Source organism: Corvus cornix, chromosome 18, assembly GCF_000738735.6.
Source record: "Corvus cornix cornix isolate S_Up_H32 chromosome 18, ASM73873v5, whole genome shotgun sequence".
NCBI classification, from domain to species: domain Eukaryota; kingdom Metazoa; phylum Chordata; class Aves; order Passeriformes; family Corvidae; genus Corvus; species Corvus cornix.
This window is the reverse complement of record NC_046347.1, coordinates 5,181,171-5,195,311: the sequence shown is the minus strand read 5'-3', so window position 1 is coordinate 5,195,311 and position 14,141 is coordinate 5,181,171. Positions and strand designations below refer to the sequence as shown.

At 45.3% G+C, this 14,141-nt stretch overlaps 2 protein-coding genes across 3 annotated transcripts in view; one reads left to right on the top strand and one right to left on the bottom strand.

The window, feature by feature from the left end:
* The window catches only part of GRB2 (growth factor receptor bound protein 2), a 42,287-nt gene extending 40,253 nt beyond the window's left edge, over positions 1 to 2,034 (bottom strand). Inside the window, 1 exon segment of the mRNA XM_039562373.1 lies at positions 1,991 to 2,034. The gene's annotated coding sequence lies outside the window, so the exon portion shown is untranslated.
* Positions 2,035 to 9,946: 7,912 nt separating this feature from the next.
* Positions 9,947 to 14,141, top strand: part of TMEM94 (transmembrane protein 94) — a 49,061-nt gene continuing 44,866 nt past the window's right edge. For both annotated transcript variants that reach the window (XM_039562491.1, XM_039562492.1), the window contains exon 1: positions 9,947 to 10,025. The gene's annotated coding sequence lies outside the window, so the exon portion shown is untranslated. The remainder of the gene's footprint in view (positions 10,026 to 14,141) is intronic.

Below are 14,141 nucleotides of genomic sequence, written 5' to 3'. Positions count from 1 at the left end.
TGATTACATGTTACAAAACTTACCTTGCTAGAGAAATGACTAAGGTTTCTCAAAATATCAATGTCTCTCACCTTACTGTGACTTGGGGTAAGACTTCCTTTGCTCTTAAAAGTACTGGGAGGGGGGAGAGGAAGAAAAGGCAGCAGATGCAGCCAACAGTAAATGCTCATTAGCAGGAGTGCTGCAGTTCAGGAGGGAATAAAAGTAATTATAAATACAAACCTCCCTGTTGTGGCCAACAGGAAACAATTCTCATGTTCACTTCAACAGATATTTCAAAAAGCACACGGGCAAAGGTGGGCTTTTTACATTACTCTTAGAAACAGCACCGTTTTTAAACAATAGAGAGCTTTCTCATTGTTCTCTTTTCACTGTTTTACTACTCTTCTGGAAAGTGATACAGGCAGGAATACAACAACAGACAGTTTAGAAAAGCCAAAGAGAGGCAAGATAGAAGATAGATTCATTGGGAGATTTTGGAAAGAATCGGATCCTAAACTTCATCAGCTGTTTTAGGACAAAACATTACTGAGGGTGGTGGAAAGAAAAATGTGTGCATACATCATCTGGAAGACATGCAGAAATGGAGTGTCAGGCTCTAGACAAAAGAACAGAAAGTAAAAATTATAGGGGCAGAACACTAATTCAAATTAGCCATATAAGGAAGTATAACATAATAAAGGAACAAAGTAAAATTGAAATTAAATTATCAACATATAAACCCCAGAACATTCAGGATCACAAATGATCCCCATGATCTACCAGCTTAAAATGATTCAACTTCCTTCAGCGCCAGACTCAAGATATCACTTACAAAACTAAGCTACAGCACAAAGCACAGATAATACTTATCAGATCAAAACATTTTATCAGGTAACAGAAAACTTCACCTCTGCCAGAATTTATTTACTGGCAATTCTTTTTCTTTTTCTTAAACCGTCTAAAACTGCTTTAAATGTTACAAGCTTGGCCGGTATTATGAAATACTCAAAACACTGCATGACAATCAACGTAACAGATGATAGCAACTGAAAGGTCTTTTTTGGCACAAATTCTCAATATCCAAAGTTTGCACAGAAACGGTTTACAAACAACACCGTGTTTGAAAATTGATTAACCATCTGTGGTCCTTCAGATTTTGTCCCTTGGCCCCAGGTATTTAATAATTTTTGAAACAAAGAATTAACTTCCCTAAGCACTGTATCTGTGAATTGCTCTTGCAGTTATTAACTGTGCTACAGAATAGTTTGCACTGTAGGTTATAAAAGAGGTGTCTGAGTCAGATGTTGTGGGAGTTAACAAGGCTGCATCCTTGTCTTCTACAGATTATTTGAAACTACGTTGGCAAGTCAAACCTTATCCCACAAAACCAGCACTGGATCTCAAGCAGGAAGTTCAGAAGGGAAGGAAAAGGACAAGAGAAAACCGTCCTTCTCCATCATTGAAACTCACGTTTGAAGCACGACCCCAAAGGTGTTTGGAGACAGTGCGGTAGGGATGTTATCCTGCCTACAGGGTACTCGCAGCCTTTTAACCTCTGGAAGCGACCTGAAGTTATGGAACTCTTTTTGAGGAACACAAAAGATAAACCCCAAGAGCCACTACTAGCCAGCACTCCCTAGCCATGGAGCAGAGGGGAAAGCGACCCCCGCCCGGTGCTTCCCAGCACGGAGGGCTGTACGTGAGCCGGCAATCTCACCGAGCAGATGACGCCTCTACAGCCAGAGCTTATTTCAACCACCCCCCCCCCACCGTCAGAGCCCGCATCCCCTCCACCCCCCGCGCCCCGGGCAGGCCTGGGCCCGGTGGGATACGGGGCCAGCACCGAGGCGAGTCCTGCGGAACGCACCGGGGAGAGCGGAGCACCACGGGGCCCAGGCCGCGGCACCGGGGACTCAGCGTGTGAGGCCCCCCCCGTCCCCGCCCCGGCACGGCCCGCGGTGGGCGGGGGCTGACGGTGGTCGGCGGCCCTCCACACGCCCGGACTCACCGCGCAGCGCTGGGCGCTCCCGCCGCCTGCCCGGCCCCGCGCGGCCCGGCCCGGCCGCCGCTCCAGCGCCGCCTCAGCCGCCGCTCCGGCCCCGGCCCGGCCCCCCGCCCGCCGCGCCGCCGGTGCCGCCGCAACTCTCGCGAGAGCCGCCCTGTCAGCGCCCTCCGCGGGAGCGGCGCCTGCGCGCTCCCCTCCCCGTCCGGAGCGCGGGCACGCCCCGCGCATGCGCAGTGCCCGATCGACCTGCCCTGCCCCGGCCCCAGCCCCGGGGCAGCCGCCCCGGGAGCCCCACCGGGAGCCGCGGGGCTCGTGTAGGAGCGAGCGGGGAGCGGGAGGGGAGCGGCAGCATCCGAGCAGCGCAGCAGCACGGGCCGGGCGGCATACCTGAAAGGAGGGTGTAGCCAGGCGGGGGTTGGGGTCTTCCAGGCAACTAGGGATAGGACAAGAGGACCAATGAAGCTGCTCCAGGGGAGGTTCTGGCTGTACATCAGGAAGAATTTTTCCGCTGAAATGGTCATTAACCACTGCAACGGGCTGCCCAGGAGGTGGTGGAGGCGCTGTCCCTGCAGGTGTTTAAGGAAAGACTGAATGTGGCACGCAGTGCCATGGTCTGGTTGACATCATGGTGTTGGATCAGAGGTTGGCCTCGGTGGTCTCAGAGGTCTTTTCCAACCAAATTGATTCTGTGATTCTGCAATCGAGGCTCTATTAACACCCCAAGGAGGAGGCCCTGATTACCGGTTTCTGGAGAAGAAACCACACCAGCTTTTTGCAAAATACTTGCCTAATTTGTCAGTGTCTCCACTTGTCTGTAAGGCAGGGCCATCTACCACACCATGGAGCCATCAAGGAGGAATTGATTTAGAAGCTCTCTAACTACCAGAGATACACCCCAGCTTGTCCCAGCAGTGTTTGAGCAGACACCAAGGGGTGCAGAGCTGCTCACCAGGCTCAGAGCAAAGAACACCTGGTGAGCCATTACTTGACAACTGGCATCCCTCCTGAGCAGTGATTAAGGCACCTGTGGTATGGGAACAAACAGTTTGATCATACATGGCAATTACAGCATCCACAGAGGCCAAAATTCAGATTGCACAGGCAACTAATGTCGGGTTTGCATGGATGACCCTCCTGACATTCTTTTAGCTTGAAAATACTCTTAATTATATGGTAAAGCAGTTGCTCAGGTAAACATCGGGCTTCAATCCTTCGATAAAGGAAATAAAAAAGCTTTCCTCTGGCTTTAGGGAGGAAAGGTGGTTTCTGAACAAGAAGATTTCTAGGACTTAATTCGTACCCCCTGAAGGGATGAGCTACTACAGGGTTTATCCCTTCCCACTCCCTGTCTGCAAAAAGATGCCAAGACTGGAAGTGGGCAGTCGAAGCACAGCACAACCACAGCATGCAGACATCAGCTGCAGAGCTCACAGCTGGGCTCATGTAAATTTAGGATTATTGTGGAGACCAAAGTCTACAATTTAGGCACAGGTAACTGATATTTTGTTTTATGACAGAGATGCACATTTTCAGCCTCCAATTAAACCCTTTTTTTAATAATAAACCATGACACTGGTTGCTCTCCCCAGCTGGACTCTGCAAGGGGGTTCTGGTTACATCCATACCAAGACTGGAGTACCATCAGAATATTTACCACAGTCTCAGACAATCTGGCTTACAAATCATGTTCTGCAAACATTGCCTGCTAACATTCTCATTATAAATGCTTAAGCAGCTTGATAAAGATTGGATGAAATTTGTGCTTTAAGCCCTTGGCAGGATCATTTTCTCATCCTAACAGCATTGTCTTTAAGGGGTTCTAACTTACTCCCAGATTTGGGTACTGGGGGAAGGTGTGAGTTCTCCCCATACTTCATTAAAAAAGTTGACAGGGTGGAGAAAAGGAGCTTCAGGAGTTGAGATGTTAGAAATGTTTCAGACATTCTTTCTGCAGATGCAGAAGTGATTCATTTAGAGGGACACAAAGATTGATGAAATTGGAGCTAGATTCCAAGATCCCTCAAGTCCCCAGTACTTGTTCCTAGAACAGTCCTACAGAATCTCTGGTTTCATGTATGCCCTCAAGATGGGGATTCAGAAGTTCTTAGTAAGTTTCTGTAAGTTAAATAACATCTCAAAGAAGTTATATGAGCTACTTTTAGCTGGAGTTGAAAAGCCAGCTATGGCCAACAGCTGCCAGTTGAATGACAGCTTCTTTATGGGGCTGCAGCTGCCTGACTGTAAAAGGGCAGTCCTAGAAAATCAAACAAGCAACAAATTTCAGAAATAGCAGAGATTAGAGCATTACAGAGAGATACTCCTGACTGAGGAGTTGCTGAGATGTACTTGCTTGCAAACCAATCCATGTAGAATGTTCCCCAGCTTGCAAACAAGTTAATACTTTATAGAAACACACAATTTATTGTGCAATACTATGCAGCTTTGCTACAGCAAAAGCCAAAATCCTGACATAGCTGTGAGCAAGGGTGAAAAAGGCAACAGAGACATTGTTTTGCTAAAGGTTCCATTTCAATTTTTTTTTTTTTTTTTTTTGCAGTCTAGGAATAGCTTGAATTTTCTATGACAGTTCATGGTGATAAAATATAATCCAAGATTAGCTCTGAGTATTTTAAGATGGTAAGAAAAATTCTTGTGTCTGACATTTCTTTTTGATACCTTTTTAAACTTCTCAGAGCAGTCTGGGGAAATAAATGTATGAGTTTTGCTATCAATAGATCAGAGGAATATTTATTAAAATGGGTCAAGCAGCCGCTCAAGGTTTAAAATTGCTGCTTGGAATACTCGTATTAATGCCATGTTCCTAAGTCTGTTCTCCTCAGACATGAGGATCTGTCATCATCATGAACTATAATACACTACTGACAATTTAGGGAACTTTGTGTTTGTTGCAATGTTTTTTTTAAAGGCATCTGGCACAATAATTGTAATGAAATACATTTATAATATGCACCTTTCTTCCTCTGACGCATTTCCTGCTTTCAAAGAATTGTAGTGGTTTTTTTTTTTTTAAAGCAAACCCCTGACTGGCTCAGCACATCTGAAGATGCTCAAAATGTCAGGCTGTGATTCTGCATTGTACTGCTGCAGTTTGTATAGGGCAACACTATATGTATTGTGTATAAGTTGTATCTAAGCAGCCTGATGTATGAAGCAGGACACAAAGCTTGCTCCCATGGAAAATCAGACATTCTGCCACAGGGAATGTGGAATAGATGTAGACAGACCCCGATCAGTTTTCTTCCAAGCTGAAAATTTACTGCCACAAGACTGTTCTGACAGCTGTGGAGGGACTGCCTGGAAATGCGCCTCTGTCTGAGATGCGCAGGGATACAGCGGGTGTGGCACAGGGGGAATGACAGGAATGTAGGCACAACACGGAGGGAATGGGGAATGCTGGGAATGGGGCTGTTGAGATTTATTGCATTAATATTACCTTCGTGCCTTTTTCTTCTCACATCAATCCATGTTGGCCTCAATGGGATAATCAAACCAGGGACATTAGCCATAAAATCCAAAACTATTCCATTTACTACATATTTGGGTATGTCTTTGGAACAAAGTTGCTTGAAACATGCCTGATGCACCTGAAGAGCAACAAATATGACCTGCTCTAGGAAGATGCTGAATACCTTGAGAAAACCTAACATTGAGGTTCTAGTCTAAAGTCAGGCCACAGACTGGAACAAAACTGGAACCACGTACAGACAGAACTGGCAACAAATTCACTTCCTTTGTCAGCACATATTAAAATGGACACCAAGGAGGGATTCTACAAATCTTAACTGCTATTACTAGAATTTCTCTAAAACCTTAATTCAAGCTTTAGGTTTCTGGTCTATAGGATTTCCCCACATGCCCATATTTGGAACACTGTGTGACCCGACTAATTAGGGAATCAGACAGCAAAGCTAAGGCAAAAACCCTGTCCAAATGTGTTTTCTGTGCCTATTCTTTAGAGAGCAGGATAATGAATGAATTGGGTAACTACTTTGCTGTATATTGGTGAGTTGGTCTCGATTTGCAGCTTTGGGTTAGTGCTAAAGGCAACAATATCGAAGGGATAGAAAAGATGTATGATAACAGATAATAGATGTGTACACATATAAACATGTAAATATCCATATTCTGCAAACAGGGGAACAGAGGCATAGAGGGCTTGCCCAGAGCCATACAATAAACTAATGCCAGCGTTCAGCAGCATTAGGAACAGAATTGGTAATTTTTAACTTCTGAGCCAACTGAATCCTTCCTAATGCTCTGCTCTGACTTCTCACACACAGCCTGAACTGTTGTCACAACTGTCTGTCTCTCTAAATCTGCCCAAGTGCAATCAATAAGTGTTGGTGCTTGTGACCCAGACAGAACAGCTGATCTGCCAGAACAGCTTCACAATTTTATTCATTACAGATCCCAAGAGCACTTGTGAAGCAGCTTAATCACCATGTGAGACAAACAGGGGCTGTTCTGACTTTTATAGACTAGGAGACAAGAAAACTTAACTTAGCCTCAAAACTAGAAGAAAAAAGGTCCAAACCAAAACTACGCATGAGTCTTCCACTCAAGCTGAATGTAATAAAAGCAGATTCTTTTCCATACTGCCTGTGTTTCTATGGTCACAAAGAAGAAATGACAAGATTAACAAAACTGACTATGTAGGAAAGGCTGTTCTACCTGGGACCTGCAATAGCTGTCACTGACATTAAGAAATTAAACAATAAAATCAGTCGGCCAGGGTCACCCAGAGCTGCTTAAGCTCTGAAAGAGATCTGTAAAAGGGAACCAGTTCCAACTATAGTGTGCCATCTCCCTTTCTTTAGTACAAAAGGACTTCTGCTTTCTTCCTACTCCCAGTCCAGTCATTTGTCATTTTCAGGACAGCCTGGAATTGTCAGTTCAATTACCTCTCAGTTTGGAGAAAAACAAAGCAGATGCTGCTTATTACAAAAAGGCAGAATCTCTCTCTTTTATTTTTTATAATTAGACATTGAATTACATGCAAGTCCTTTATTTATTAAGCAATACAGAGGAGCTGGGAAGTAATGTAATTCAGCTGAAATGAAATACCTTCCCTTCAGCTTTGGTAAAGGTGGTGGTCAACTCAACTACTCCTTTTAATTTTTAAGACTCAGGCAGCTTTTGTATCAATCTTCCCCTTTCAATTCCTTTTTCCATTACACACATTATAAATATAGTCATTTCTTAGCATCTGTCATGAAATATGCAAAGGGGTGGGGGAATCAGACAAACAGCAACTGCCTGTTCTAAACAATACAAAATTTTCTCACTGATTTAGTTATATTTAAATTATTTTGCACTACTGTTCAGAAACTCTACTTGTCAAATACTGATTAAAATGCAACTTCAACACTTTGTCAGAGAGCTTAACTAAAAAAAAAAAGGCAAAGAAAGGTTTGGGGGTTTTTTGCATACAATACCTGCTTTAAAGTGGTCCTACTGAAATTCTCATGTCTGCTCTACCCGCAGCAGCCACCCTGGTGAGGACCGACTGAAAGGCACATGCAGGGAGGTCAAATAGTTCCTGTGGATCTGCCGGGCTCCACAAGCTGTTCCAGGCGGAAGCTCATGGCAAACTGAGCCCTGACTCTGCCCATATGTTGTGGCCCCAGGAGGAGCCAGCAGATCCCTGCGCTGAGACATGGAGAGCATGAAATGAAGCTTTTTCAGACTACCCACATGGGTTTGCATTGTTTCATTTCTGTAAGCTCACTTTCCAAAATGATACAGGAGGCCTTTACACAATTCCAAGAAATACAAGGATGTGGAGAAAAAAGGCACTCAAGGAATAGTTTTGATAGCTATTTAGAAGCAAGTATGGGAAGTGATCTTAATTTGCAGGCAAAATTGACTGATTTGTGGTTTTTTCCATACCAAAATATTACATTACTACAAACACCCAGAGCTAACATTAGCTAGCTTTACCATTCACTGACAATTCTGTAATATTAAAAAATAGAGAGGATGATGATTTGAGCACTGTCCCGTGGAACAGGTCTTTACAGCAAAGTTCTCCGGTCCAAAAATCACACCAGCTTAGTGCCTCTTGAGTGCTTCACAGCATTTTCCTCAAGTTTCCCTTTGTCATCCACTCCTAAAATACATGGGAAAAGTGCTCTTTGGATACCTGTCCTGTTTCTGAATCTGTAGAAACACTGGCCAATTCCAGAGTGTTTCTGCTCCTCCAGCCACCCCTGTAACAATGCATTTTGATGTTTCTCATTTATTCTCAACACTCTGCAAGCACGAGGTCCCTGAGGTGAGCAGTTAGATCAGGTTTACCAAGGAGGAAATAAAGGCACCAACAGGTTAAAGTTCCAGCCTGCCTCCCCTGTAAGTGCACATTTCACTGACAGAAATTCTATACACAGTATACTTGTGAGTGAAAACAGGGTTTATTAGGGGCTTGTTTAAGATCCGCAGGGAATTCATGTCAGAGGCAAAATAACCCAGAATCTAGACCTCTGTTCAAGACGAATCTTTACTCTGACCTTTTATTTAAAACCTTCAACTAATTAAGTAGATTTTATTAGGGTAGAACAGTCTAAAGAGGAACTAATGAGATGCCTGTGCAGCACTAAGCACAACTCATGATTTTGTGTTACTGCAATTGAAGTAGGACATTTATCTCCTTTTCCTTCCTTGTACTGTCTCTAAATTACACCATCAATTCCCCAGAGCTGCCGTTTTGTTTCCTTCTAAGTCACCAAAACCACTTTCAGCATCAGGTGTTGTGGGGGTTTTTGTTATCTGATTCTGAGTGACAAGCTCAGGAAATCCAGGAATTTGGTGGCCTTGATTATCCTCATTAAAATTGTATTTAAAAGAGCTGAAATCACACCTGTAGAATCCTGCACTGTGTGTATCCAGACACTGTCAAAGTAAACTGTCTCAAAGGAGTACGGAGAACACTCCTAAAATGTTACATTCTTATCTGCATCTGCAGGGAAAACAATGCAGAGCTGAAGCTCTTTGTACAAAATTGCAAACTGCACCAGGCTTTGGTATTTGTAGTTTAGCAAGCTAGTCAACATGAGTTTTGTAACAAAATACCGCACGTGGGAACTGCCACATCACAACTCGGGATAACCCAAGCTCTGCAATAAATTACAGGAATAGGAAAGGAATTAAAATTGACGGACACACATCTTTTCAATTTATCCAGTCCACTACGAATGCAGAAGTCAACCCCCAAATGTCTGCAGGCAAAGGACAGCAGTGGGGCATCTGTGTCACACCTTTAACTTCCTTTCCAGATTCGGCAGAGGCTTAGATTTCACGTTAAGATTACCGGCTGGGTAGGTTTGTGTGATCGCCCTGCCACGGTTTCCTGTGCACCTGGCACCCTGCGTGACTTCAACTCATGGCTCCCTAGACTGCCAGTCTGCTGGTTCTCTACGGAAAAGTGGCTTTTCAGAGGCAGATCTGCAGGTGTCACCCTCCTCTTGCAGGTGTCACCCTCCTCCTGCAGCGGCACAGCCCCGGGAAAGGGACTCCCCTAAGGTCCCCCTCATCCCCTTCCCTGGGGCACCCACCACGGCGTGCCATTGACGAGGGCATGGAGCCTCGGGCCACGGACCGCCTTCGGGCTCTCTCCATGCCCTCCTGCGTTCCCTTCACCCCAGAGTCACTTCACTGCCCCTCACCACCGTCCCCACGACGTCCCCCCAGCAGCCTTAGGGCCACCCTTGCCCGGGGTCGCCGCTCCGTCCGCCGCCCCTCAGCGCCGCCGCCCTTTCCCCTCAGCCTCCCCTCACGGCTCGCCCCGACCTGCCGCCAGGGCGGGCGCCCGGCTTCGCGCGCCACCGCGGCCCAGCCAATCAGCGCGCGGCGTGCGGGCGGCCGCGCGGGCTCGCACCAACCAGACAGCGGCTTCTTGCGGCGGCCCCGAAGCGCCCCCGCGGGCCCCCGGCGCCGGGGCGTCCCGCCTGCCAGTGACCGTGATGGCGGCCACGGCGGCGCGGCGGGCGAGCGGCCCCGCCGGCAGCTCCCGGCGCGGCGGGTGAGTACGGGCCGGGCGGCGGGGCAGGGCCGGGCTGTGGCCCGCCGGGGAGCGCGGCCGGGGGTCCCCACCTCGGCTGAGGAGGCCCGAGGCAGAGCCCGCGGCGGTCCCGCAGCCCCGCGGCCCCGCTGCTCGCAGTTCGCCGGAGCGTTAGCCAGCGGCTTAGGAGGGAGAGGAAATTAGAAAAGGACACACAAAAGGCGGTCCAAACACGTGTTGGCGGCTCAGCGCACTGGCGGGGCTTCTCCCACAGCTGCGGGACAGGCTCCGGCTCGCGGCGCCACGGAGCATCCCCCGGGGCACCGGGCTCGGAGCCAGGCCAGGGGGTGCCCATCAGCCGAGGGTGCGCTTCGGGTAGCCGCAGTGTCATACTCCGCGTAAAGGTTTAGTGTCTGGTCCCACATTCTGGCGTTTAGGAGTTTTTCCAGACCCTTTCCAGCCGGTTCTTTCATATCGCTTCGCTCCTGTGCCTACGTCATCACAGTGTTCTGATCAGCAGAAGTTCATGGCACACTTCGTTTTTCCCCAGACGTCCACCTGTTCTACTTTCAAAAGCTGTGATCCATGCAGTTCCTTCTGTTTGTCCGTTTGGGAGCTTTCCCCTATCAGGGTAACACAGGCCGTTATTAATAAGGAAAAGCCTAAGAAATCCCTTTAAAAAATCCCATTACATAAAGCACAAGAAGTTTGTCTTAGATGATACTATCTATCCAGAAGATAGGAAGAGAAAACCCATAGACAGGAGTGGAGAGTGTTTTAGTTACACATTTAACACTCACTGAGTTTTCATAGGAACTCTTGTGCCTCGGAAGAATTTCCTTAAGTTAGCCTTACCAGTCTTAGAAGTTACTAAGGTAGTAGCAGAGAGCATAAGCACCCATCCATCTTCCTGAGGCAGCTGCCAAGTCGTAGATATGTTCATGTTTTCTCAGAAAAGGAACCTACTAAGGCCTGCTTCTCTAAAATCCTATAATTTCCCCCAGCAATTGTAGAATAAACTTCCTAGCTGAACAGACAGCTCACACACAATGGGACACAATGGAATAGTAGTACATGAGCTCCATGAAACACTTGAGGTTACTTAGAAATGCAGGTTTCTATATAAACAGTTACTTAACAGCTGCTGTACTGCATTAATCTACAGGGCTTGCTCAGATATAGTAAAATTTAAATACCCTAGCAAGCAAACTAAATTTATTTCCCAAGAAGCCTGCCTAATATAGGCATACGTAGAACTAGCTACATCATGCTGGTTTTATGCAAGATATGTTTTGTTCTTTTGAGAAGTGGTTTATATTTCCTATCTTTTACTCAAGCTTATTGAAAAAAATTTACATAATATTCTTTTTAACCATGACCTTTTAAACAAACACCTTGCCAACATTTTTTATGTCATGAGAGGATTAAGATATTAGTGCTTCTAGCCTTGGTCACCAAACAAATTATTATTGGTGCCACAGGTGGAAGCAAGAAAACAAGCCTTTGTCCTCTAATCTTCACATTACAGCTCTGTTTACAGCTTGATCTGTCAGAGCCCTACCCAAATTAGGTGCTGGAAGCCACTGCAAGTACTCAAGAGACCAACCTACTCCAGGCAGAGACACAACCCTGAGAAGGTGTGGGTTGGGAGGGTTTTTGTCCCCCTGTGGCTGGCTGGGACTGGCCAGGAGCAGGGCCAGGGGCCATGGGGGGTTGGCCAAAAGACAAATCCTTTGGTTGGGTTGGCCAAAGAGAGTGACCTGCCTGGGCTTGGGCAGCATTGTCCTGCACTTGGACCTGTGGGAGCAGGGTTTGCATTGGGTTGGTTGGGTTCACATCTGTGATAATGTATGGGACTGTTTGAACACTAAATAGGGCAGTTTGGATCTCTGGAATACTCTTGAGTGAAAACTGGGGGGAAGTTCTTCAGGAGCTGCAGAGAGCTCTGGTTTCCTTTCTACTTTCATAGTAGAGTGAGGCAGCTCACTGCCCTATTTCTAGGCATGGCTCATCCTACACATGTTCATCATAAAACTTTCATGGGGCTTGTGAGAATAGCAAAATACACAATCTGTGAGCTGCTCAGTGCCTTTTCTAGGTAAGGGCTGTGCTGTGCTTGGAGTGGGTGTTTGAGCTTGGTCTGAATGGCCTTCAGCTGCTGAGTCTGCTCTGGGGAACTCCCAGAGAACACCTTCCCATTGGCACAATGTTTATCAAATATCTCTAAATGGCAAACACTGGTGTAAGAATGCTTTTTTACCTAGATTTACTGTAAACTATGAATACAACACCTTTATTTGTAATCTAGATTAAAGAGGAAAAGCTGCACTTTTGTCTCTGAGTCAGTGTATATCAGCAAACATTATTTGCTAAAAGGTTCTATAATTACAGTGCAAGCTTTTTAAATTTTATTTTGGGCCATTGTCTTTCTGTGGTTTTCTAACATTTCAGGATTACTTCTTTTTAGATGGAGGTAGTTATACAATCCTGGTTACCATAATAACTAATATCATGATGAATGGCAGCTGTCACTTTTGCAGTGAATTCTTCCATAGATTTGCTGTAAAAATTTCTATTCAAGGCATCATGCCACAACAATGTCTCATCTCTCTGCAGAAGGTGGAAGGGCCCTTCCACCTTTCAGAATTGTGCCTTTTGTTGCATATTTCACTTTGATCCGGACTCTGTACATGCTGTGTCTTTCTGTGGCGGGTAGTACCTGAAGCAGAAAAAATAAAGCAATCCTTTAATTCCCAAACACTCTTTTTTCTTTTTAACCAAGTAAAGAAAAATGAACACAGCAAATACTTTTCAGATTTACAATACCTTAATTTGAGACAGTATCAGCCCCTGTGGAAACAATAAGGTAGACTAAACTAGCTTTATAATTCTTTTGATCATATTTCTTCTGATAATCGCTTCTCAGCTCACCAGAATGAAATGAAAACAAAAATAAAAGTGTTCTTTCACTTGTGGAACATCTTGTTTTATCAATCTTATCTTGTAAGTAAACCAAAGGTCTGACTCTTAAAAGTGTGCCAAAGCCATTCCCTACTCCCCTTCTCCCTCTTTGTTGCTCAGGTTTCGTTTTGAGCAATGTCTCTCTTTTGTAACAGTCCAATGTGCAAGTCCTGAATGTGCTGAAGAAAGAAGGAAAGAGTCAGATATTTTTTATTAGAAAACTCTCAGCAAGTAAGGTTTAAACAAAAAGTAGTTTCACCTCCAAGAGACACTTGTCAGTTGAAGACAAACTCTTAAGTTTTCATTTCAAGTTTAATCCTGTTTGTGATTCAGTGTAGATAGACCTCTCTCTGATTCCTGTCATTTAGGAAGGGAAGCAGAGTCTGTGTGAAATCAGCTCCTGATTCTTCACAGCCAGGCTCAAATGAGATATTTGACTGCTACTGAGTTGATAATACTTAGCACATATACAGCAGTATTTCAGAGGATCTCACTTTACAGATACTAATAAATTTACTTCACAGTCTCCCTCTGAAGCAGATACACATATTCCTATCTACAGTCTGGGGTTATTGAGGCAGAGAATGTTTAGCTGGCCCAAATTCTGACAAGTCTTTTTCACAGACAGATAGTGAAGCCAAGAAGCGTGGCTGCCAGCTCCCTTGCTGTAATTATTCCGTGCTCTCGGTGGGTCTCAAAGCAATTGACAGTATCACTTGATGCACCTTTGGAAGGCCATGTATCAGCAAATGTTGCAAATTATCAGGCAGACATCAGCTCCTCATGAGTAGGAAGACCGTATGGTTCTGCTGATATCAAAACAATCAGCTCAAATCGAAGCCATTTTCTCCAAGGCAGCTGCTTTTTTTGGTTATTATCTGTTCCCCCGTGTTTCTATTCTTGGTGACAGATCAGGCTTCTGTTCTTGAGGAATTCACTTTTGGCAGCGAGAAATGTTCATGCTCCCCATCATTTTTCGTAGAGTAATCTGTGTTGGGAATTTTCAGTAAATAACATGAAAGCATCAGTGATTGAACACTTTAGGGAAAATAGTATCATTAGGTTGATTTATTTTTCTCCCTAAAGACAGCAGCTTCTGAAACGTACTTTTCTTGCCAACTGTCTGTAGGTTCTATAATTACCTGATCTTTCTGTTTGCTAGTTGTTTTATAAATT